This window comes from Lissotriton vulgaris, chromosome 10 (genome assembly GCF_964263255.1).
Source record: "Lissotriton vulgaris chromosome 10, aLisVul1.2, whole genome shotgun sequence".
NCBI lineage: Eukaryota > Metazoa > Chordata > Amphibia > Caudata > Salamandridae > Lissotriton > Lissotriton vulgaris.
In genome coordinates this window covers 240,727,030-240,754,098 of record NC_141698.1, presented here as the reverse complement: position 1 = coordinate 240,754,098, position 27,069 = coordinate 240,727,030, and positions in this window count along the sequence as shown.

Here is a 27,069-nt window from a genome sequence, read left to right as displayed (position 1 = left end):
GCGCTCAATTACTGCCGGAGTATCCTGGCGCGAAGAAGAGGAAACAGAATAACAGCCAAAGACTCCAAAACAAAAGATAACTAAAAAGCCAACCGGAACAGGTGCGCTTTCAGCGCTTTTTTAAAAGAATAAAAGTTCAGGGTAGCACGTAGAAATAATGGAAGCTCATTCCAGGCCAAGGCGGCCTTCACCGCCACTGAGTGCCCACCCAGCCGGGCCCGCCGGAAACGAGGGACCTGTAATAGATTGATTGAAGAAAATTTATAACGCGCAAACAATAACCCGAAGGCATCAAGGCGCCTAACAAAACAGATCAAAAGAGTAGTCGCTACATCACTGCAGATACGCTTGCACAAAAAGGTGTGTTTTTAAAGCCCTTCTGAATGCCTGAAGAGTAGGTAGGGATCTTATTTCCAGCGGGAGTGCATTCCACCACTTGGGCGCCAGAGTGGAGAAAGCCCTGCCACCCGGCCGAGCGCAAGGGTCTATTCGGAGAGTAATGACTAAATCGTTTCATCAGATATGCAGGCCCTTGCCCATTTATGGGTTATGAGCCAGTGTTAGAATTTTAAAAATAATCCTTTGTGGAACTGGTAACCAGTGCAGACTCTGCTAATGATTCCTTACACTCATCCGGCTAGGGATATTGCCCAACAATCTGGCGGTCGCATTTTGAATCATCTGGAGATGACCCACCAGGTAAGCCGGGGAGCCACTCAGCAAGGCGTTGGCATAGTCCAGACGCAAGAGAATTAAAGCTCTCGCTACTGGCTCCCTTGCTGAGGCGGGAAGATAAGGAAAAAACTTCCGGAGCGCTTTAAGGATCCCAAAGCAGGCCCAGTCAGCTTCTTAATATGCCCTTCGAACCGGAGGTCTTCACCAAACCAGACCCCCAAGTTCTTAGCAAGAACATTGACTGAACAGGGCATCGGGAATCCAACCGGCCAAAGTGATTCTCTAAAGCTGGGGGGGAAATGGCCATATAGTAATATTTCTGTCTTATCCTCATTACACTTCAGTTGTGAGGAAGCTAGCCGATTAAAAACTGAGGATAGACAGAACTGAATCCTATCTGTATCCAAAACATCACTGGGCCACATGAATAACAACTGCGTGTCATCCGCATAAGCAATAATTTTGGCCCCCAATTGTTCGGCTAGCTCTATCAAGGGGGTCAAATAAACATTAAAAAGCAGGGGGCTCAATGTGGAGCCCTGAGGGACCCCCGTCGAAAGAGGCTTAGCCGTAGATGAGAATGGGGGAAGCCAGACCTGTTGGGATCTAGACTAGAGAAAAGAGAGCAGCCAGTCTAAAGCCAATCCTGTGACACCAATATCAGCAAGCCGAGCGAGAAGGCGTTGGTGAGGAACCGTGTCAAACGCGGCAGAGAGGTCCAATAAAATTAGAGCCGCTCTGCCGCCGCTGTCCAGACACTCCCTCACCTCTTCAGAGATCTCCACCAGAGCGGACTCCGTGCTATGAGCAGCACGGAACCCCGATTGTGCCGGGTGTAGAGCCCCTGATGACTCAAAAAAATCATTCAGCTGCCGGAATGCCAATTTTTTGCCAATTTAAGCCATAGCCGGAAGCAGCGAAATAGGCCGATAGTTGGCCAGCATGGCAGGATCTGCACCTGCCTTTTTAAGCAAAGGCAGAAGCTTAGCCTGTTTCCAGTCAGCAGGCACTATGGCCGATTTAAATGAGAGGCCAACGATAAGCACGACTTCCTGCACTACCACTTCAGCTATACCAGCCAGCACCCGTGCCGGACAAGGGTCAGTTGGAGACCCAGATTTCAGGGATTTGATCACGGCCAGAGTGTGAGTAGCTGAAGGAGGCACAAACTCCACCATCCTGGGAGATGATGACCCAAAAGGAGGGGAGAGGTAAGGAACGCCATCCAAGATGTTACTGGAGCTGAAGCTGGACTGAATAGCAGCTATTTTTTGCTCAAAGAACATGGAAAGACTTTCACACCACGCCCCCGAGGCCGGGACCATCCGTCGCTCAGCACAGGGAGAGAGAAAGCTATTGACAACCGTAAAAATCTCGCGACTGCTGTTGTTAGCCCTATCAATCCGGCTGGCGAAGTATTCGCCTTTAGCTGTTTTAATGCAGGCATAGTAGATCCTCTGAGCCCCACGCAGAGCTGCCTTAGCCAGGGGACAGTAGGTTTGACGCCAAACACGTTCTAACTTTTTGCAGGCCAGATTATGTGTGCGCAACTCGGGGGAAAACCAAGGTTTAGAAGGGGTAGCGCGAACTCTACCCTTACTACCCCCTTTAGATGAAACAGCCACCCCCGCTTCCACCCATTCTTTAAAGGACAGCACTGCCTTGGGAAGCTCAGCGTCTAGCACTGGCCTAGTCTCGCTCAGGGCAGCAGCCAAAGAACCTATGTTGATTTTCTTGGCACACATGGTTTTAGCAGCCGTAGTAATAGTTTTCTGGGCTGACCACGCAAATCTGATCAGGCAATGATCCGACCACGTGAGGGCTTGAGGGGGTTCCACCCGAAGGGGAAAATTTGAACAGATCACATCCAGCGTGTGACCCCCCGAGTGCGTGGGCAGAGAAACCCATTGGGAGAGATGAGCCAGATTGAAAAAATCACACAGAGCTTTACATGCCAAATGCCCTCAGGATACTTAAGGACTAAGTAAAATATAAAAAACAAGTTTATAGAAAATTACTCAGATCTTCCGTCAAATTAAGGCCATTGGGAGCCTTAGTATCTAAAGACAGTATGAAATGTGATTCTTTCTGCCTAAGTAGCTTCATACGGTCCCCACCCCGGCCGGGCTGAGGTACCGAGCACAAAACAGTGTACTCAAAATCTTTACGTTTTTATCGTGCACCGCCCGAAAATGCTTCGCTACAGGATAGTTGTTATCACTGTTAATGATTGCGCGAATATGCTGGAGAATGCATTGATGTACCGGGAGCTTGGTGCTCCCAATATATTTGAGATTGCAAGTGCATCTCAGTTTATATACAATGAATTCAGACCTGCAGGTTAGATATTCACGAATAGGTATCGGTGTCTCACTAAGGGCCAGATGTAGGTAGCCCTTTACCGATCGGAATTGGCCGAAAATACCGATTTTCGGCCGTTTCCGATCGGTAAAGGGCTAGGGAGATGTAGGTGCACATATTCGGTAATTTTACCGAATCGTTATTATTACCGAATCGGTAATAAGTACCGATTCGGTAATAATTACCGAATCGGTAATATTTACTGATTCGGTAATATTTACCGATCTGGTAAAATTACCGAAAATGCTATGTGGGTAGCCAATTTTCTATTGGCACATGGCTTACAGAATCGGTATTTTACCATGGAATACAAATCCATGGTAAAATACCGATTCCGGTGTGCATGCACATGTGTGCATGCACACCTATGTCATGTGACAGGCAGACCTGCCCTTAGGGCAGGTATGCTTGCCACATGGCACCTGTGCCTGTTTTGGGGGTGCCAGAGGGTGTCAAAGTGACACCCCCTGCACCCTTGTGAATTCTTTAATTACCGATTCGGTAAATACCGAATCGGTAATGCCTAATCATTCCTATGGGCTTCAAAGCCCATAGGAATGAATGGGCATTACCGATTCGGTATTTACCGAATCGGTAATTAAAGAATTGTTAAGGATTCGGTAACGAATCCAGATGTTGGGACCTACATACCATTTACCGATTTTGAAATACCGAATCGGTAGGATTCGGTATTTCAAAATCGGTAAATGGGATTTACCTACATCGGGCCCTTAATGCTGTAACATAGTGGGCGCTGTTTTTAGCGAAGGTACAAGCGTGGCAAGAGGTGCATTTGAAGAACCCTGTTTTGTTAACAAAGTTTTTTTGGGTGGATTTTCAGGCGCAGGCCTATCCAATGCATCACGCATGGAAGGCGCTCTTCTAAATGTTATAGTTGGTGTGCTTGACAACATTGGTCCAAGGATAACATTCGTTAGTATTATCGGCCATTCTGTACATATGATACGTCTGATCTTGCGCTCCTGTGCACTAAAGGTAGTTATAAGTCTCACAGTGCATTCAGAGATTGGCATGTTAGACACCTTGGGTGCAAGGAGTGTTTTACGATCTATTGAGCTTGCTTTCTGAAGGGCCTGTTTCAGAGTGTAATTGGAATAGCCTCTATTTAGGAAGCGCTGTTTGGACTCTTTGAGACAAAGATCTAATGAGTCTTTGTCACTGCAAATTCTGCAGATGCGTACAAACTCCTCATAGGGGATACTGCTGATGGTATGAGCTGGATGAGCGCTCCGAGCATGCAAAATTGCATTGCCCGCTGTAGATTTGCGGTGGAGACGGGTTTCAATTTTGTTGTTCTTTATAAAAATTTGAACATCAAGAAATTCTGCTACATCAGTTGTTACAGTGAATGTGAACTTAAGATTTAATTTGTTAACATTCAGATCCATCACAAATGCATTAGCCTCATCAACTGTCCCTCTCCAAATTATACAGATGTCGTCAATGAAACGCCAATAATTGACAATGTTAGGTAGCCAGCGTTGGTGCGTGGTCCTGAGCTCGCGCTCCTCCCACCAGCCCACATGCAAATATGAGTAACTGAGGGAGAAGCACGAGCCCATCGCCACACCACGCAACTGTTGATACACATGGCCCTGAAAACGGAAAAAGTTAGTGGTAAGGCAGATCTTGATCATTTCAATTAGCATGTTGTTATGATCCCGAAAACAAATGTCCCTTTTTCTCAAATAGTATTCACAGGCGTTTATACCTTGATGATGGTTAATAGAAGTATACAGTGACTCAATGTCCATCACTAGGAACAAATAGTTAGCACACCATTCTACATTCATGACCTTATTAAGGAAGTCTGTTGTGTCCTTTAGGTAGTATGGGAGATTTGTCATATGTGGTTGCAAAAAATAATCCACATATTTGGAGAGATTTTCATTCATGCTTCCGATGGCAGCGATGATGGGGCGCCCCGGAGTTGGTGTCACTTTTTTGTGTATTTTAGGGAGGAAATACAAACTAGGCGTAACTGGATGCTCGTTGTTGAGGAAGCTGGATTCATCCTTTGTCAATAACCCTAGTCTCTTCCATGCATGAATTTGTTTGCGGGTTTTTTCATGACTCTGTGTCATGGCAAATTGGGTTGACAACAAATAGCAAGAGGTGTCAGATAAATGTCTCTCCGCCTCGATAATGTAATCTTTTGTTTGCCATAGCACCGTATTGCCTCCCTTGTCTGCATTTTTAATTATTACATCATTGTTTTTTTGTAATTTACTTACAAGCCGGTGATGTTGTCTGTCATTATAATTTTGTTGTTTCCTTTGATTCATAATTTCCCTATTCAGTGCTTTCAACTCTGTAATGACTCTATCACTGAATACATCCACTGCATCGCTTGGCATAATTGGTAGAAAAGTGGACTTGGGGCGAAAAGGCATGGCGACTGAACGCCTGACATCAATGCTTTGGCTCACATTAGGAGTAGGTTGAGAGCCATTGTCATATGCCAAATCAAGCAGGTTCTGTCTTGTACCTGTATATATATATATATATATATCGAAAACAAAGGTTGCCCCCAATGGAGATGTCGCTCAGAGAAGAGTTACTGCACACACATCCCTGGCGGTCACAAAGTCGCTGCTCTTGCTCATTCCCCTCATTCACCAAACGCGTTTCGGACGGTGAGCCCTTGATCACTGGTGCAAATTGAGACACGGAGGCAGCACTGTGTCGGGAAACCATTTTATTTGAATTGAGGTCCCGCCTCAATGGGCATGTTCTGGCATTGCATCGTGGTAGATGCAGTTAATATGCTAGACAAGGACCCCAGGTTATCCAAAATACATCCAAGTGGGCGTCGCTGCCCCCATTGCAAGTATGAAAATGGGCTGGATTCAGTTCGTTTGGCACCAATATCTCCCAGAGATGAGGCCTCCTCACTTCCACACGGTGCTGTTGTAAAACACTAGGATCCGCTATGTTTAGCCACGGGACATCTCCGCGACCAGGCTGGCTTCGAATGCAATGCCGGAACACGCCCATTGAGGCGGGACCTCAATTCAAATACATGGTGTAAATAGTCTATCCCAAACTGCCAGACCAGGTCCTCCCTGGACAGGTACCAAGCATCCTAGGACCGGTTTCAGGGTTTCACTCCTTGTCAGCCAGGATAGTTTGACTTCAGTTGCATGGAGAACATGGGACCCACGTCTGGGCATACCTGTCCCACATAGGGTGATAAATCCAAAAAGAACAATTGATGGACAGAATGCAGAACAAGGTTCTCATGAAGCACAGGGTCAAGACTGATTTGCATATGGCTGGGTCTAAACTCGGGTGGCATGCTGAGCAAAATAACAATGGATTTAAGCCAACTCTAGTGACTGGGGGTAAATGTTTGATTTGCTCTGCATTCTGTCCATCATCTGTGTGTCTTTTGCCAACTCATGCAGCACATAGCGTGTAAAGGGCGTGTAATGTGCGCTGTAGTGGGTGTTCCATCGTAAAACCCATTGCAGTATGATGCTGCTCCTTATTTAAAAGGTACGGGGCTGCATCAAAAATCCCACCAGGTAATACCAGGAGAAATATTATATTGCTCCTCGTATTTTGATATTTTCACAAGTGCTGATCTTTGCTGCACACATAAATATTGCAAATCCCCTGGACAAATTGATTGTGTGCTGGAAGGTGTTCCTTCTAGGGTTCCAGTACTATGCAGCTTAATTTGTGCCTGCACAAGTGGTAACGCCGGGGTGAGCCACATTCTTTTAAATAAGGTGCATCCCTGTTTTTTTAAACTGTTGGACCGTAGCTTTACCAATTTAGGCATAACACTGTGCTACACCACTTTCTCATAAATGTGCCCCTTCATGTGATTAAATGGCTTACACTGCACAAGTGCTCCAAAGAAGCTAGTGCTGCTGCAGGCATGTGTCATTATCAGTTTTATAAGAGAATTTCAGTACCACTTACTTACATAAAAAGAGTGTCATGCAAGGCATTTGCACAGCTGTCATTTACCATCTTACAGCGTGCCAAAGTATCCTGTAGCTGAGAGAGTGTCTTGTGAAGTGGTAGCGTAGTGATCTGCTTTTGATGCTCCTTGGCATGCCACCTCTGATTTTGCTAGCATTTTTGAAATCTGCCATGACTTACTCTGTTTAGCTAATCCTTAGTAGTTCGGCTTAGGGATGCCTGGAAATAATGTTGCACAATAACATAACCTCAGCAGCGCTGGCAGGTAGGCTACACAATTTACTATGTGGAACAGTACGCATGACAGAAAGTGTTACTTGAATATGTATGTGAATTGTGTAGGTGCACAGCATCATCCCAGTCAGCTATATGTGTATAGGTAGGTTATGATGCCTATCTGCACGAGGGTGTCTAAAAGTTTCATATGTATGTATAACTGAGCCATCCTAAGAAATGTGTATCATCAAGGCATGTAAATGTGTAATCTGACCTCTTACAACCTTATAGTTCATAGTGTAGCATTGGCACTGTAGAGTACATGTGTTCCACATATGTGTAAAACAGTTTGATAGTATTCTGTACATGTTATGTCTTGAAGATGGACCCCCCTCCCCTTATACCGAAGCTGAGATGGCCAACTTCAGCAACCCAAACTTTACCGGTGAGTGTCTTCATCGGTGTATTTAGTGTGTTGCAAGCTTTGAGTTTCATGGTAGATGTGTATTACATTGCCTGCTTCATTGAGCAAACCTACTCACAAACTGACTCTTTAAGGATGTGAAATAGTAATTGATAGATGTGGAAAAGGGTTTCATGTGTATCACCTTCTGACTAGTAGTGATCACTGATGAGTGAAAGTTGCCTATCTTGAAATGATAAGATGAAAGTTGTGTGTGAGGAGTGCATTTTTCCAAGTGTCTGACAATGCCAATGTATGTGGTAATTGTAGAAAAAGTCATCATGAATAGGGTCTGATTTCTGCAGTATGCATGTCATCTTCACATGTTGAAAACAGTTGTACATGTATAGAGTGTTGGTAGGATCCAAAGTAGAGTAGCATGATGTCACATATGGAATTCTTTACATGCCACTGTATGATGTGGTGTATATTTCCTGCATCCATTGTAACATTTCAATCAATCATTTGTAGAGCACACTATTCACCAGTGAGGGTCTCAAGGCGCTGAGTGGGGGGGGGGGGGGGGGGTGCAGCTACTGCTCGAACAGCCAGGTCTTGAGAATTCTCCTGAAGGTCAGCAGGTCCTGGGTCTGTCACAGCTGTGTGGAGTGGGTGTTCCATGTCTTGGTGGCAAGGTAGAAGGATCTGTTGCCGGTGGAGGTTCTGTGAATGCGTAGGACGGTGGCGAGGGCAAGGCCGGCAGAGCGAAGCTGGCGGTTCGGGGTGTAGAAGGTGAGACATTTGTTGAGGTATTTTTTTATTTATTTATTTATTTATATACTTCTATAGCGCAAGAATCGAGCCCGAAAGGGTTATCTCCGCGCTTTGACAACAACAGGCCGCAAAGGTACTGTAAAGGCAGCAGTCCTAAAGTTATGTCTCCATAAACAGATTCGTTTTTAGCATTTTTCTAAAGGTGAGGTGTTTGGAGATCTGTCTTAAGCTAAGGGGCAAGTTGTTCCACAGGGCCGGCCCCACTGATGAGAGGGCTCGGCCGCCTTGTCTGGTTTTTTTAATGAAAGGTGGTTTGAGCAGGAGTAGGTTACTTGACCGTAATTCTCGTTCTGGTTTGTAGGGCTGGAGTAGTTTGGCTAGATATTTGGGGCCCTTTCCAAATAAACACTTATGTGCAATGCAGCAAATTTTGAATTTAACCCGTTGGCGTATTGGGAGCCAGTGAAGTTTTTTCAACAGGGGTCCAGAAGATGTTCTGGGGGGGGCATTCAGAATCAATCTTGCCGCCGTGTTCTGGACCACCTGCAAACGATTGATGGCATCCTCATTGGCTTGTATCAGAAGCCCGTTGCAATAGTCAAGGCGACTTATTACAAGGGCTTGAACCAGAGTCTTTCTGTAGGTGTCAGGTAACAGGGGGAAGACTCGCCTGAGTAATCCAATGGTGTGAAAACAAGCACCTGCAATTACATTTGCATGTTCTTTAAGAGTTAAGTTTTGGTCTAGTTTCACACCCAGATTTTTGATGGTAGGTTTAGGGGAGGGTACAGGTCCCAAATCTTGGGGCCACCAATCAGGGGACCAAAGCATGCTGGCTTTCCCAAAACACATCACTTCGGTCTTCCCGACATTGCACTGGAGGTAGTTGGCAGCCATCCAGTTGGAGATGGCCCTCATACCTTCCGCAAAGTTTTCCCTAACATTAGGGTCAGGGGCATGGAAAGGGTAGAGGAGTTGAGTGTCGTCGGCGTACGACACTGGAGTGAATCCGTACTTCCTCACAATCTCAGCAAGGGGGGCCACATATACATTGAATAATGTGGGGCTTAGACATGAGCCCTGTGGCACCCCCTTAGTGAGCGCCCTAGAGATGGAGTGGTAGGGGCCCAGGCTGACAGATTGTGAGCGACCGGAGAGAAAACTCTCCAACCATGCAAGTGCCTGACCTCTGATGCCAACTCCTTGTAACCGGTTCAGAAAGATCTTATGAGAAACAGTATCGAAAGCAGCTGACAGGTCTAACAGCACCAGAATCATCGAGCCTCCTCTATCCTGTGACATCTTGATGTTATCGGTCACGGAGAGGAGTGCAGATTCGGTGCTGTAGTTGGGCCTGAACCCAGATTGGGATTGGTCCAGGCCCCCTGTCGCTTCGATAAAGCTAGAGATCTGAGTGTTGACATGTTTCTCAGCCAGTTTGGTCAGGAGGGGCAAAAGAGAGATAGGGCGGAGGTTGGAGAGTTCAGTCCAGGGAGAGGTGGTATTTTTACGTATCGGGTTCACAGTTGCCTCTTTCCACTGTTGCGGGAGCTTACCTTCTTTAAAAGAAAGGTTAAGAATTTTAGTAATAATAGGGCATAATGATCTGCTCAGGTTAATGGTTAACCTAGCCGGGAGAAGATCACAAGGAGAGCCAGATTTCATGTTTTCCAGGAGTGTTTGAACTTCATTTTCTGTAACTTCTGGAATGATTTTAAAGGTCTCCGAAGGGGTTTCTTGACATAAGGTAGTGGAGTCTTCCGGGTTATTAGGGTGCTTGGCCAAGATTTTATTGTAAATGGTGTCAATTTTGTCCTCAAAGAATTGGGAAATATTGTTGCATAGTTCTTGAGAGAAGGTATCCGGACTTTCGCATGCCAAGGGGTTAGTGAAGGTCTTGAGAATTTTGTATAGTTCTCTGGTGGAGTTAGCAGCTTCATCAAGCTGGGAGCGCAGGCTGGTTTTTCTTGCCTTTTTGATGTTATTATAGTAGGTGGATATGGCCTGCTGGTAGAGTGCCTTACTAGCAAGAGAGTGGTCCTTTCTCCATTGCTTTTCCAGTTTCCTACATTTTTGTTTCTCTGTTTTTAATGAGTCGGAATACCATATTTCTTTTTTGGTGGTCGGGGGTTTTTTGAAAGTCTTTTGCGGGGCTAGAGAGTTTATGGTCTCTAGAAGAGAGCTATTTAGTTTGGATAAAGCCAAATCGATGTCATCAGAATCGGAAATAGTTGGCTCTTTCCAGGTTTGTTCAAAAGAAGTTGGAGTAATGTTGTGCCATGCTCTTTTAGTAATGCTCATAGTGGCCGGGGGAGCAGGGGGTTTATCTAGTCCCAGGAAGGAGAATTCCAACATGCTGTGGTCAGACCAGCTGATGGATATAGGAGAGTGACAGTGTATTAAAGGGTAGTTAGTAAAGATCAAGTCCAATGTATGGCCTTTCCTGTGAGTAGGGCCACAGTTTCTTAGGTGAAGACCTAAAAGAGCCAGATCGGCAAGGAGAAGATTGGTATCAGGATCATCAGCAATATCTGCATGGAAATTGAAATCTCAGAGAACAATAAAATTTTCTTTAGCTCTTAAGTGTGGGGCTAGTATTTCAGTTAAGGCGAGTGAAAAGCCAGCATTGGGGCCCGGAGGTCGATATACTAGGGCGCCTTTCCAGTGTTCTTTAGTTTTGGTGTGAATTTTAAAAATCATGATTTCCATAGTCGGTAAATTAATTTGTTCCACTACCGTAATATGGATGTTTTCTTTAAAAATGATGGCAATTCCTCCTCCAATTTTTATAGGGCGGTCTTGCCATAAAATGTTATATCCTTGAGGGATACCCAGAGTTATGGATGAAAGAGTGTGAGGCTTCAGCCAGGTTTCCGTGAGGAAGCATATTTCAGGTTTGTAACTTTGGATAGTATCCCAAATCTCTACATAATGTCGGGGCAATGATCGAACATTCAGGAGAAAACTTTTCCAGCCTTTAGTTTTTAAGGTGGTCTCATTGTCCCTAGCAGAACCAATAATAATGCCGTTGGAAGTGGCTTGGAATCTGCATAGGGGACAAGAAAACGGGCCCTCGGGAAAAGGCCAATTGTCGCTGGCACACCTCTGTAATCCCTGAGGTTGGAGTGCTAACAAGGACTGCGAGGTGTACCTGATGCGAGTGTCTTTAGTTGAGGCCATGGTGGAAAAGGCAAGCAGGGTAAGGTGAGAGGCCCCTGGTCCCGTCCTGTCGCGGACGGGCGCAGACGGGCTTCTCTCTGGCGCGTCTCAGGCGCTTCACTGCGCGCGACCGCTGCACGCTTGTTGTGACGAGGGGGCTAAGTACCCTCAGGTGCAGCAACTAGAGCGCTGACCGCTCAGAGAAAGCGGAAGTTACCTTGCTCTGCCTGACCCGCCCTCCGCTCAACGGCACTGGTTGCCGAGTCGGACCGGGGCGGGCAGGACGTGGAATCGAGCCAAGGTATTTACTAATGTTTTATTCTCTACCAAAAGGCGAGTGGCGCTTTTCAAGAGGCTGAAGATCTAAAATTACAGCGCTATTAAAATACGTGCAGAAACCATGCAATAAATCACATGTTACAATTTTAAAACTATCGCTGTCAAGATCAGTATCTTAGTACCTGGCGTCAGCGGGTTGAGGAGACGCTCTCACTGTCCCCCTACCGCAATGCGTCGCCTGCTCCTCGCTGCCTAAGTACCCTCAGGTGCAGCAACTAGAGCGCTGACCGCTCAGAGAAAGCGGAAGTTACCTTGCTCTGCCTGACCCGCCCTCCGCTCAACGGCACTGGTTGCCGAGTCGGACCGGGGCGGGCAGGACGTGGAATCGAGCCAAGGTATTTACTAATGTTTTATTCTCTACCAACAGGCGAGTGTCGCTTTTCAAGAGGCTGAAGATCTAAAATTACAGCGCTATTAAAATACGTGCAGAAACCATGAAATAAATCACATGTTACAATTTAAAAACTATCGCTGTCAAGATCAGTATCTTAGTACCTGGCGTCAGCGGGTTGAGGAGACGCTCTCACTGTCCCCCTACCTAGGTATGATGGTCAGGCGTTCTGTGGTGCTTTTTGGGCGTGGGTGAGGAGCTTGAAGTTGATCCTCTTGTTGACTGTGAGCCAGTGCAGGTCTTTCAGGTGGCAAGTGATGTGGGTGTGACAGGGTATGTTGAGGATGAGGCATGCAGAGGTGTTCTGTATACGTTGGAGTCAAATGTATAACGATACAACGCGATCATGTTGATCGCAGTCTCTTACAACGCAGGCTTTACAACGCAAGTCGTTTCCACGACTTGTGCTGGAGGGCACTGGACTTAGGTATAGTACGATTTAGTATTCCAACACCAGTCTATGTACAGTAGGGAAGGTGTTGGAATAGTAAATCGTACTATTCCTTAGCTTACAGCGCCCTCCAGCGCAAGTCGTTGAAACGACTTACGTTGTAAAGCTCATGTTGTAAACCTACCGCGGTGAAACACTCGCGTAGTAAAGGTTGTCTCCCGCTGGAGTCTCTTCTGGAGTTCGACCGTAGTTCCTGCGTAGAGGGCGTTACTGTAGTCCAGTCTGCTGCTGACGAGGGCCTGTGTTACCTTCCTTCTGGTTCCCGTGGGAATCCATCTGAAGATCTTGCGGAGCATTTTGAGGGTGTTGAAGCAGGAGAAGGAGACAGCGTTGACTTGCTGGGTCATTGAGAGCGATGAGTCCAGGATGAACCCCAGGTTGTGTGCATGGTTGGTGGGTGTGGGTGCGGCTCCCAGGACATCTGGCCACCATGAGTCGTCCCAGGCAGAGGGAGTGGATCCAAGGATGAGGACCTCTATCTTGTCCGATATAAGTTTCAGGTAGCTGGTCTGCATCCAGCTGGTGATGGCCTTCATTCCTTCGTGGAGGTTGGTTTTGGTGGTGGCTGGGTTTTTGGTGAGTGAGAGGATCAGTTCAGTGTCGTCAGCGTAGGAGACGATGTTGAAGTTGTGCGAGCAGACGATGTTGTCGAGCGGTGCCATGTAGATGTTGAAAAGGGTAGGGCTGAGGGATGATCGTTAGGGCACTCCGCAGATGATCTTGGTGGCTTCAGAAAGAAAAGGGGGAGGGGGACCCTCTGGGTTCTGTCGGTGAGGAAGGAGGTGGTCCAGTCCAGTCCTTTGTCACTTATTCCTGGGTCGTGTGCGTAGGGTGTGGTGGCAGACGGTGTCAAAGGCGTCTGAGAGGTCCAGGAGAATGATGGTTTTGCCGTTATCCAGTATGGTCCTGATGTCATCTGTGGAAGCGATGAGGGCGGTTTTGGTGCTGTGATTGCTGCAGAATCAGGATTGGTACGGGCCCAGGATGTTGTTCTCCTCAAGGAAGTGGGTCAGTTGCCTGTTGACGATCTTTTTGATGACTTTCGCCGGGAACGGAAGAAGGGAGATGGGCCAGAGGTTCTTGAGGTCCTTTTGGTCTGCTGTGGGTTTCTTGAGTAGGGCACTGAACTTGGTGTGCCTCCAGCTTTCCGGGAAGGTGGTGGTCTCGAAGGAGCTGTTTATGATTTTCCGGAGTTGGGGTGCGATGCTGCGGTTTGCTTTGTTGAAGAAGTGGTGAGGGCAGGGGTTGGATGGTGAGCCGGAATGGATGGTGTTCATGGTCTTGATGGTGTCGTCGTCGTTGACGTGGGTCCAGGATAGCAGGCAGTTGGTGAGGCTGAGGGGCAGTGAGTCTGTAGTGATGGCGGTAGTAGGGAGGGTCTGGGTGTTGAAGCTGTCTTGCATGTCTGCGATCTTGCGGTGAAAGAAGGTGGCTATGGAGTCACATAGGTCTTGCGACGGCGGGATGTCGTTGGAGCTGGGGTTGGAGAGCTCCTTCACGATGTTGAAGAGCTCTTTGCTGTTGTGTGCGTTGTTGTCAATGCATTCCTTGAAGGAGGTCCTTTTTGTGACTCGGATGAGTTGGTGGTGCTTGCGGCTGGCGTTCTGTAGGGCTGCGTGGTTGTCCGGTGTCTTTTCGTGGTGCTACTTTTTCTTGAGTCTTCGGCAAGTCCGCTTGGATTCCTGGAGGTCGGCAGTGAACCCGCTGGCCATTCTGTCGGTTTGTCTGTTTAAGGGTTTTTTGATCGGAGCGAGAGTGTTGGCGCAGTCGTCGATCCATTGCCTGAGGTTGCTGGTGGCTGTGTGGGTGTCGGAGGTGTCTGACGGTGGGTCTCGGGCGGTGATGAGCTGGTCTTCGGTGACTTTGTTCCAGCTGTGGTAGGAGATACATTGCGGGTGGTGGTGCGTGGTAGGTTTCTTGAAGGTGAACTGGACGCAGTGGTGGTCAGTCCAGTGGAGTTTGTTGGTGTGGCTGAAGGTGACGTGGTTTCTGGGGGAGAGGATGGGGTTGAATGTGTTTTCGGCGGTGTTGGTGGAGGTCGTGATGAGCTGTTTGAGTCCGAGGTTGGCAAGGTTGTCGAGCAGAGCGATGGAGTTGCTGTCATCGGCGTTCTTGAGGTGGAAATTCAGGTCTCCAAGGAGGATGTAGTCTGTGGACGCCTGAGCGTGCCTGCTGACAATGTCGGAGATGGCGTCAATGAACTGTGGCTGGGGTTCGGGGGTCCGCAAATAAATGTTCCTCTGAGAGTGGTGTTGGGGTCGGTGTGGATATGGAAGTGCAGGTGTTCGGCGGTGCTGGAGGTGTCTGTCGTGCAGGTGGAGACTCTGAGGGTATTCCTGTAGACTATGGAGATTCCTCCTCCTGGTCTGTTGCAGCGGTCCCTTCTGGTGATCTTGTATCCATCTGGGATGGCTATGGCAATGTCGGGTGCCAAGGAGGGGATCATCCAGGGCTGAGTCGAGTAGGTCCCAGAGTTTGATGGCATGCTTGTGGACGGAGAGGGTGCTGAGTAATATGCATCTGAGGTAGTTGTGTTCTGTTCTGACGTATGGGATGGGGCGAGCGGGTGTTCGGCGGCTGGTGAAGCTGCAGCTACGGCAGGTAAAGGGTCCGTGGGTGAGTATCGGGCTGGCCTGGCAGCAGTTTGATGATCGGCTGGTGTTGAGTCTGTGGAGGAAGCCGGTGTCGTAGCATCGTCGGATGTCGTGGCTCTCATGGGAACCATGGGGTCTGGCGCTGGGCGCGGTCCAGGCCCGAACGGGTGCAGACGGACTTGCCTTAAGCGCACCCGCTGCGTCTGCGTCCGCTGCTCAACTGCGCTGCAGTCGTCATTTAAGTAGGGTAGGGGCGGAGGGGCATGCGAATATGAGGCGGGAGCGGGGCGGATTGCGGTGGGAAAAAATAACGCAGTAGCAGCGTTATGGGCAGCGGGGGAAGCAGGGAAAACACGCCAAGAATAAAATAGATGAACAAAATAAAAGTGCAGGACCCAGCAGGGAGAGGTCTCAAACCCTGCCTGTGTGGGACCGTAAGCTGAGCGCAGTCGGGCGGAGCTGCGGGGGAAGAGTTGATCTCTGACCAAGGGTCACAGGTCTAGCTCACACTCCCCGCAGCGGTCACCATTTACGTAGAGGAGGGGAGAGGGACGTGCGGCTGTGAGACGGAAGCAGGGCAGGTTGCAGCAGGGAAAAAATAATGCAGTAGCAGCGTTATGGGCAATGGGGAAAGCAGGGAAAAGCAAGCCAAGAATAAAAGGATTTAATCAAATAAAAGTGCAGGACCCAGCAGGAAGAGGTCTCAAACCCTGCCTGTGTGGGCCCGTAAGCTGAGCACAGTCGGGCGGAGCTGCGGTGGAAGAGCTAATCTGTGACCAAGGATCATACTTAAAAGGTTATATGTATGGGAAGAAATGTATCCCGAAATGGCTCCTTGTCCCATCTGTTTAAAAATATTGTGGCGCAAGTAATGTGCTGTCAAGACTTTACACATATAATAGTGTAAGATGCTTGTGGCTTGACGGCCATTGCAGGATGGCCAAGGTATACCAATTCACAGTCATGGTAAAATTGTTTCCAAACCATGGGTGCAGAAACAATTATGTTACTATACATATCCCTTATGGAGATGGTCATCATCACTTCTGCCAACATATTTCATAGCCTTTATAAGGTTAACTTTGCAAATAGGCCCTTACACATCAGAAATGCTAGATGTAGGTATGTGTGATGTCAATCAAAGCAGCTAGTTGTATGTTGGGGCACCTGACATAGCTTTAATTGATAATATGTAAAATCCTTATTTCTTTACTAGCAGCCCGCCCCAGCCTTGCCTGGGGCAGAAAGGGGCTGGGGGCAGTACACCCGCTCCGCCCGACCCCCTCCTGTCCCGACCCCCTCCCGTCCCGACTCCCTCCCGCCCCGACTCCCTCCCGCCTGTCCCTCTGTGCACAACCGCTCCCCTCCCGCCCGACTCCCTCCCGCCCTGACTCCCTCCCGCCCTGATTTCAAGCTTTACTTTACCTGAGCTGCCGCTCTGCTCCTCTTCGCCATGACGCGCCCGCGCTCCTCACCTCACCTCAGCTCCATGTCAGCCGCTCCTCCTCATCGTCATCACGCACGTCACGGTCATCACGCACGTCGCGTCGCGCCCAGCGCTAGGTACCGGCCGGCGCTACTTTCAGGGGACTACTTTGTTTTAGAGCTTAATTTTTTTAATTTACTTTTTTTTTAAATTTATATAGCCTATGTCCATCTACACACTCTGACATTTTCATAGATGTATCGAGTGTGTAGATTGGCGCTGTGGTTCTTGAGTTTACCTGGCCAAAAGGTGCAAGTTCTCTCTTTATAATAGTAGTATAGATTAGATAGCTAGTCAGCCTATGACTGGGATTTGTCGCAAACGTTTTCCACAGACAACATGAACCCAGGGGACATACAGGAGTTCCAGAAGAGAAAGCTGAGTTACCAGCACTTAAAACCGATTGCCAAATTTTAAAGGACCATGGGGCATCAGTACCTGACCAAAAAGGTGTTGGCGCAGTGGTGTGTGTTCTTCAGGGGACTACATACAACCTGCACAGCAAGTGTGCCCAGCCAATCACATGCTACAGCAGGACCATCCCATGCACTGATTGCATTGTCCCAGAGTGTGCAGACACAATGATCAATTTTCACAGTATTTGATGTAGTGGCCACACACATTAGCCATTTGTCACACTAATCCTGACTCATAGTGACAGGCAACCTACAGCTAGAAATTAAAGGTGCATTTATTTACTAGTGCAAATTTCAATTGATCACACAGGGACAGTTCAGTCAGGAGGAATACAACAGTGTCATTGGGGAGGGTAGGGCATATTGGCAGTTCATATATGTTGAAGGGGAACAGGGCAGAGTCAAGATGAAGACAGTGATCATAGATGTTACCAGACATGTTGGTGAGCACAGGGCTAAGTAGAAACTCGGCATTTGACACAGATGAATGCTACCACAAACTTTTTCTTATGAATGTGTACCATTCACATCTTCCTCCTCTGATGTGTGGTGTGTCTCCAATGAGGCAGGTTTTGTAGATGTGGCAGGTGAGGGAGACACAGACACATCAGGGACAGCAGATGTGGATACCATGCCTGCAGCAGGATTCATCTGTGTCAAAACATGAGGCATCACTGCAGCGACGAGGATCTGCTGGTTTTGGGAAAGGGTGCTGACCAGGATCAAGGGTTCATCCTCTACAATGCAAAGGGTAAATACTAACGTTGCTGTTTGCTGCATATTGTCATTTTTAAAGCAGTTGACATGCAAATTGCATGACATAACACTTTCTATTCCCCTGGGATACATGGGACACCTGATACATTAGGCTGTGGATGGCAGATAGCACTGTTTATTAATATTACACGCCATGAGTTCTGCATTATGATCAGTGCCACTGCGTGCAAACTTTGAGTGGATGAGGCCTATCCTAGTAGTAAAAAAAAAGGAATTACTGACTTTCATGCCATTTCATCACGTGCAGAGTTGGTCATCTGCAGGGTGTAAGACATCTTATTGATTTGTTCCACACACTATATGAGTCCATTGACCCCTTAGACTCATTCAGAAAAAAGGTCCTGGCAGCCATGATCATATCTGGATTATCCAGTACCTACACCACTTACATCATGTGTGTCTACCTTCAACATGCTGATATTGCAAGTTGTTGCAGGGTGACATGTGGTATGCAGCAACCCAAACGGTAGAGCATTTGAGGATGGTGAGATATACCTACTGAGTGGCCTTTTCACCATATTTTGAAAAAACATGGCGTAGCATGCACTTTGCTAACGTTTGACCTGCACACAGGGTGGGAGAGCGCATAGACATAGGTCCCTGGACTAGACAGCATTACGTGTTTCCCCCAATGTCCCTGGTTGGTACTCACCTTGTTGCGAATATAGTTGGTCATAGTCAGGGCTGTCCTATCCCTCTACTTCGACCACTGACTCCTCATGTTGTATAGCGTTTTAAGACCCTAGTGTAATTTTAACGATTTATACCCTTATATAGGTATAATTCACATTACCCTTATATAGGCATAAAAATCATACCCATATTTAGACATAACCCATCCAGTCCAAATACGGCATGGCTACTTCCACTAGTTCCAAAAAGCCACAACGATTTCTTGAAAAACTCGGCTTCAGCAGTCAGGGACATCTCCTTTCTTGAATATTGATTTGTCCTAGAAATCATGGCGTTTTCAAAGAACTACCATTCTTTGGTGACGTTAATATGTCCGACCTTACGTCAATCCAGACACCTTCAAGGTATAAATATGCCTACACTTGCCCTAGCAAACACACGGTGATTTGGAGCAGTCCGACTATCTACTTTCTCGACGCATCTCGCTACAGCAAGTACCGAAGGAAGCCAACACTCCAGCTGATGCACTGACAGAGAGGCTGCCTTTCTCTCGCTGAGAATCCAGCTCCAGTGTTTCCAAGCTCCCCTTACGGGGTGTTGGGAAATCGAGTCCGGAGACAGAGATACCAAACCTCCTTCATTCTAAAGCGAGGTACGGAGCTGATTAAACCCTAAGAGAAATCTTTGAAAGATTCTTGGCAAAGAAACTAAACACATACTTACTTCTTCCCTCGTACTAGACTAAGATTAGGTACATCGGGGTAGGCATATTTTAGAAACACCAGTTGAGTACTTTTAGTCTTTGTTATTTATGTATGTATTTTATGGCTTAGAAACCACAGTATGCATTTACAGTATTGTTTCATAATACTCTTCTTGCTGTACACATTATCCTTTACAGCCAGTATTATGATTGTAGCAGTTTATTTCTTCTGCATGAAAAGAAGACTGTTCAATAAATACTTTTATTGAAAACGCCTGTGTCTCTTTTTTTTTGCACCTCTGGTGAAACGAAGCATGCACGATTGGCTGAGTAAAATATCTATCTATTGTTTCCACGACTCTGAAGATCAGTTTTATTCTTGGGGAAACAAAGTTGTCATGTTTATGCGGTTGTCAGAAACTAATCCCTTCTTGTGTATTTGAGAAAGTTTCTAGTGACCTCTGAGCTAGCTGGCACTCACAATTAAGTCTAATATATTCAATAGAGACCTAGTCGACTTAAGTCCTACGTCACATCTATAGGATATATTATTCCAATGCGCAGAGCCTATTGGGAATATTGAAACTACACTACACTCACAGATGACTACAGCCACCTACTCCTCCAAGGGATCAACAGCCAGATTCATCAATGTCCCGATTTCCGAGTCCTTAATAGCGATTATTAAGGAATCGCTATTAATAACTCGCAAAGTGGGATTCATGTAGAAATCGCAATATTATTTGCGATTTCTACAGCTTCCTTATTTGTGATTAGCAAATTACTAATCGCAAATAAGGAATGACTCCCCATGCATTCTTATGGGCCTAGAGGCCCATAGGAATGAATGGGGAGTCATTCCTTATTTGCGATTAGCAATTTGCTAATCGCAAATAAGGATGCGATTTCAAGGGTGACAGGGGTGTCCAAAGGATCTGAGCTGGGATGGTGCAGTGAGATAAATAACGGTGATGGATCAAGCCCTGATCTTTGGACTGGGTAAGAGTGGTCTGCTTAATTCAGACACTCTGTTCATCACCACCCCCTTTTCTGAATCGCAAAGGACACCTTGTAGCACCCCTGAAATGTAAATGTAGACGGATGTTGCACACACACATGTCCAAAGGACATGTGTGTGTGTGTAACATACAACTTTGAAAAATGCACTAAAGTGCATTTTTCAAAGTTTTCGCTATTTACCAACGAAGTCAGACTTCGCGGTAAATAGCGGCCAAAATTACGATTTCGCAATTCAAAAATGGTTCATGAATTGCATTTAAGGAATCTCAAATAGAGATTCCTTAAATGCAATTCCTCGCAATTTAGCGATTTCACAATTTGCGATTTTTGCATTTGGGATGATGAATCCCAAAAGCAAAAATTGCGCTCGCAAAGGGCCAGATTCTCAGAATCTGGCCCTTGCGAGCCGATTTTACAATGATGAATCTGGCTGCAAGCTCCTACCTGGGCGCTGGACTACCACCTCTGGTCTGTAAGGCTGCCTGTCGGTTGCTTGCCAGTTTCTGCTCAGTTTTATGCTCGGCATTGTGCCAGCACTTCTTGCAGTCTGTCACTGTCCTCTCAACTTCAGCTATGCAGTTCACTTTGTTAGCTCTAGACTGCCATTTAGTCTTTTTGGTCCCCAGTGACACTTTAAAGCTGAGGAAGAGCTGGTGTTGATGCTCCATCACCTCTGCAAATAGGATCTCTTTCTGAATCTGCTGTTCCTAATACCAAATAGCACCATATTTTAAATATCACACAAGCATGGCATTAGGAATTGGCAAACGCAGCTGTAAAAATAATGATGCACCGTAGCGTCAAAACAGCAGAGCACCATTCCTTGTAAATATACCCCTCAATTTTTGATTCTGCTTTCTCTTTGAGACAATTTCATGCAGCTTTGTTCTCTGATATATAAGATTTTGATTAATTCTTGAATTACATATAAATCAAGCATTCAGATTTTGATGATTAAATGATACTCATCTGATTTTTCCTTTCATAAACCTTTAACCTTTAATAAACTTTTATGGTTTGAAACATAATCATTCTATGTCTTACTTGTGAAGCCTAATGTGCTGTGCATTCTTTGAATGTATTGATGTGTTAAACAGTTTCATTTGTTAACTTTGAATAATCTGATAACATTTTATGGGCCCAGAAATTTGCATACAGTAAAGCGCTAACAGAAACTAAAAATAAATCAAAGAGCACCTTAATCATATTGTAGGTGGATGCATGGTTCATGCACCTACAAAATAACGAGGGTAGCTCATCTAAGGTTTTTTTGTCCAGCCCATCAAAAAGGAAAAAGACTGTTTTCAATATATTGACTATATGGAGCATCAAATATTGCTTGCATGTGGATAGATCCTCTGCTGTGGACAGTGGGGCTTCAATTTCAGCTAGAAGTAATTTATATCTAAAAGATTGGAACACTGACATGGCTCAGAGATCCAATGAAAATGCCCAGTAAATGGCTTTTGAGGTTCCCAGATTGTTCGGAGCAGAGTTAGAAGGCAAACTCCAATGTGTATATAAAGAGAGGAAACAGTTTTCATCATTCCAGGAAGAGGTGCGGAAATCTTCAAAATCTTCTAGATGGAAATGTTTTTGGCAGCCGTTGAGGAAGCAGACCTATGACCAATCTTACAGTTCTCAGGGAAATCCTCTTCTTCATTTCATCTTTTAGGAAACAGAAATCGGATCCAGGTTGCAAACTGAAGAATTCCTGACTATGCCAAGAACCTCCTTCAATACCAGATCATCAGATAGATTAAGAAGGTTTTCCTCTGAATGGAAAGCAATCATGTCAGACAAGAGGGTCCTCAATGTTGTCAAATTGGGTTAACAGATACAGTTTCTGGCTCCTCTGTAAACTTCAGAAACCATTTGAACCCCTCTTCCAAAGGACCCCTTCATAAGAGACAAGCCTTGTTACGTCTTCTCAATTTTCTCAAATGCCAGAAGACAGGATAATGTGACTACTCAAATTTCTTCTCTACATTTCAGAGGTTCTATCAAGGTTATGCATGGAGGTTCAGAGACACTTGGTGGCTTGTGTCTTTACCATTCCTTGGTGTAGCCTTCATCTATGTGCCTTCATGTGGCACCTAACAAATTCAATTCTCCAAACATTCACTCCTTGACCAGTTGGCTACTCTTTTCAGTCAGATCAAGCAAGAGCTAGAATGGTAGCTGCATGCAGACAATCTGCTAGGGCATGTGGATGCATCACCAGCCTCTTGTAATAACTACAGATGCCAGTGGAACTGGTTAGGGAGCAACCTTGCCCTGACATATCAGCAGAGATGGTCATGGCTGGAGTTAAAGAAGTCATTGAACTAGAGAGAACTTGGAGAAATTTACAGAGCTCTCCTAAAGTACAAGGATCTCATTCTACAAAACAATGCCCTAGAAAAAGCGAACAACACAGTGTCCATTGCTTACATTAATCACCAAGGAAGCAACAGATCAAAATCCCAAAATCAGGCAGTGACATAAATGGGACTCTAGGTGGAATCCAATTCACTGAGTCTGTCAGCCACACCTATCAAGGGAATAGACAACCCTCAGGCAGATTTCCTATGCAGGTCTTTCCCTTTGTCAATGAACCTATCATTATCTTGCAAGATCTTCAAACAAATCAGCAGAAAGTGTGGAACTCGTTTCTAGATCTCTTTGCATCAAGAACAACACAATGATCTGAGATTCTGCTCAAGGATTCAGGAGAAGCGAGAATGGGAAACGGACACTGCTGGTTGATTGGCCCCAGTGACTGCTCTATGCTTTCCTTTCTTTTCCGCTATTAACATGGACATTAACAAAGATCCAGCAGGAGAAGGCGGAAGTAATCCTAATAATCCTCTATTGGCTCCTAATTCTGAAGACACTGGTAATTTGCCCCTTGGGTTTTTCCTCCAGCATTATCTTTCTTCAGGACACCTCCCTTCCTCCTCTATATCTGGTTCACTCCATTTGGAGGTTGAAAGGTTGAGCTTTATGAGTAAGAGTCTCCCTTCTAATCTGGTCAAAACTATTCAGAATTCAAGAAGACCTACAAACTTAAAGATCTATTCTAGCCATTGGGAGACATTTGACATTCTCTGCATTGTCTTTGGCTTCTTCCGTACATTCTCTGCAGTCTTGCAGTTTTTGATGGAGAAGTATCATCTTAATATATCTCACTAATTTGCTATTAAAGCCTTTAGAGAATTTTCTGAGGCCCAAGGAGAACTTGATACTTTAATTAACGGAATGAAACTGTCTTCTCCTTGGGACTTGCCTACAGGTCTTAAATCTTTACAACCACGCCCCTTGATGGAGCAAGGATTCGCCCGTAAGGCGACTTGCTTGTAATCAGTCTTCTCGACATAACGTTAATGTACTAATCAACATGTTTGTACTATTAATATTGCATTACACGATATCTAAGTGAAGCTTGCATATGTGCTTTTACTAATGTTAATCCGCTTGCAATAATATGGCCGCTAATACGTGGGATTTCTTTCTGCGTATGAGTCTGTCACACTCACGTGACATGACGTACCCTGCTTTTGGAGGGAATATTTTGCTTCTGCATACTAGAACTAAGATGGCTGCTCTATGTCCTCACATGCAAGAAGCTTGCACTGCTGCTTTTGCTCAGCTGTTCGTTCTGCTTAACTCTAACGCAAATAGTTAAAAATAAAGTAATGGGAATAGAGTAGAGATAAGTGGTATACAGTGCATTCATTTAGTCTTGTTCTAAAATTGTTTATTTTCTATTATTTTATGTAATCACGCTTCTGAGCCTGAAATGTACCCGATACTCCATTTTGAAACCCACTGCACTCCATATTGAAACCTTTGAGCCTGTGCATCAGAGTCTGAAAACCATCGAGTCATGGCATTGAATGAGTGACAGGGACAGTCTTGACCAAGATGCGCTTAGGAACTTCAACTCCTGACCCCTGTGAAGGAAGCTGATCTAAAATATGAACTAAAATGTAACCAATATTGGAACATTGATTGCTGGGTGGAATAAAACATACATGGGAATATTCACTGTAAAAAGTTTCATTTTGGTATGGTGTGATGACCTCTCCTCATTCTTTTGTCCAATTAAAATTGGGGATCCTTACACTTGCAACATTGGGGGGTGTTACACTGACCTGGAAAATAGTATAACTAGGGTAGGCTTAGTTTGTTAATTTGTCTGACTTGTCCGAATAGCTGACCTGTCACTGACCCAACACACTCAATAGGTGATCGGGAGCAGAGGTGCTGGCAGAGCCCTCTGTCAGAAGGTTGGAAACCCAGATCGGGGTTTGAGAGCTGAAGTGCTGGCGAAGCACTTTGTCGGAGAAATCGATAACTTTTACCGGGTTTCTGACTGTTAGCTGCACAGAGGGAGTAATGCAGGCGTTGCAACTTTAACTGCGGGTGCTGGTCTTAGCCCTTGGTGGTCCTGTCCTGATCCAATTTGGCTTTACCTGTCCTGGTTCCGATCTGCACCTGGTTGCCTTTATGGTGCCTGCACTTTCGGGGTTCTGTCCTTTAAACTGACCCGTGGCCAGTTTTAGTTCTTCACACCATTCTAGGTAAATATTCAATGTGGATATGTCATTGTATTGTTTCCTTCTCTCTCCCCACCCTCTTGTCAAATGTGCAATGACTGCTTTTTAAAAACTCTGCATATTTACATTCTAATCGTTATTTTCCTAATTGAGAATTTTCTATTATTCAATGCTTGGAGTATGACATTTTAAAGATTTTAGGTAAAGAGTTTTAAACTTTTCCCGAGTTGTGGTTATTTTATGAGTGCAAATGTTTTTATTTTACCTATTATTCTAACACCTTTGATCCCTTAGGACTCTAGGTACCGAAGACGAAGATTGGTAAGTCAATGGTATAGGTCCTAAATGAAAATTATAAATCACTGATTAGAGTAAGTGCACAGGCTACCTGATTAAAATCTCATCATATGTTGTTTATGAGCCCAGGTGAGTATGGCAATCTGAGTCGGGTAACCTGCGCGCTCTATCAGTATTTCTTTTGGTAGCAGAGGTAAGGTTAGGGTTTAGTTAAGATAGGTAGTTAGTTGTAGTTAGTTGGTTAATGAAAAATATTTTTGCATATTTGGAATCGTATTATTGATTGTATTGATTTATGTATTAACCAAAAATTGTTCGTACCTGTTATATGTTTTGTCTGGAATCCCCAGGGGGCTGAATAGCGGGTGGTAAATGGAAGCCACACTGTAGTGAGGTCACTTACCTGTAGGAAATAAGTGCATGGTTAGGTAAAACCGGAAGCACTATTTAGGGATTTTCTGTATGAATGTGTGAATGAATGATAGCAAAGAGTTCGCTAGCAAAACTTTTTGTGTGGTATCACCTAGAAAGGGTCACAGGGAAGGTGTAGCAAGTTCGTCTGAGCTTGAAAGAAGTGAGTTGATTCAGAAAATTTACCAATTAAATACAAGTCCTGAAGCCCTAACAATTCCGGTAACTATTGGCGCAGTTGTTCCTTTGTACGGAGATAAGCAGGCTAGTCCTAAAACTCCCGTTCTGACTACACCTGTAGTTCAGCCAAGGAAAGAACCCTTAATAGTTGATGATCAAGCAAGTGAATGTGAGTCAGTGATTTCCTTGATGGATTTGCCAATTAGAGAACCTGTGAGTGACTCGGTCAGGAAAACCACTCCTATAAATTCTAGGGAAGTACAAATGGAGACATCCTCGGGTACAAGAAATGCCACAATAGTAACCACAGCAGAAATAGAGAGATGGACACGAGAAATAGAGAAACCAAAATCACAGCCAAAAGTATTAGATATATTTAAATTAAGAGTCAAATTAGAAGAAATGATGGCTGGAAATGTGGGATTGGACAGATTAAATACATTCAGTGAAGATGAATTGTTGTTCATATGCAAAAGTATTACTAGAAATACAAGAGTGTTAAATGAAAAGTTAATGGATATGGCAGCTAACATGGGAATTGACATTGTCAAATCTAAAGTATTACAGAAACCATATTGAGCTGAATTTTCTGACAAAGATTTGGAAAATATGAATGTGTCGGGTAGAAAGGTACAGATCAGGGAGTTTATGACATTATTGCAAAAATGGGTTGACATAAAAAAATGGAAAACTAGGTGGGCAAAGAAAAAAGAAGAGGCCCGATCAAAACAAACTGCATCCGAAAGAAGCAGACAAGGTGGAAAGGTTATGTCCCATGAGAGAGGTACCAGGTGGAGGTTATGTACATGTCCCATGGTCCCGACAGGATATTTTGTCATTTACAAATGACTTCCCCAAACTTCGCGAGAAACCTGTAGAGAGGTACCGACAAGTTGAGAGATTTGTGAAGGTTTCGAAATGTCTTTTGAAAGATTTAGATGGACTATTTGACATTGTTGTCCCTGTAGATTTGTGGACAGAATGTAAAATTGCTATTGATTGGCCTAGTGATGAGTATCCTAGAGATCCGAAGACAGGGGCACCTTCTGATGAGGTGATGAAGAAGTACAATCAAGTAATACTGTACCTCTAAGGGAAGGTGCCTGCAAAAGAGACAGATTGGACTAGGATAGATAGAACCACTCAGAATAAAGATGAATCTGTGCATGCATATTATGAACGTCTGTTACAAGTATTCAAACAGTATAGTGGATTGGATAATATCGATATGAAAGACATGATGCATTTCATCTATCGGTTTGTGTCAGGATTAAGGCCAGCAATTTCA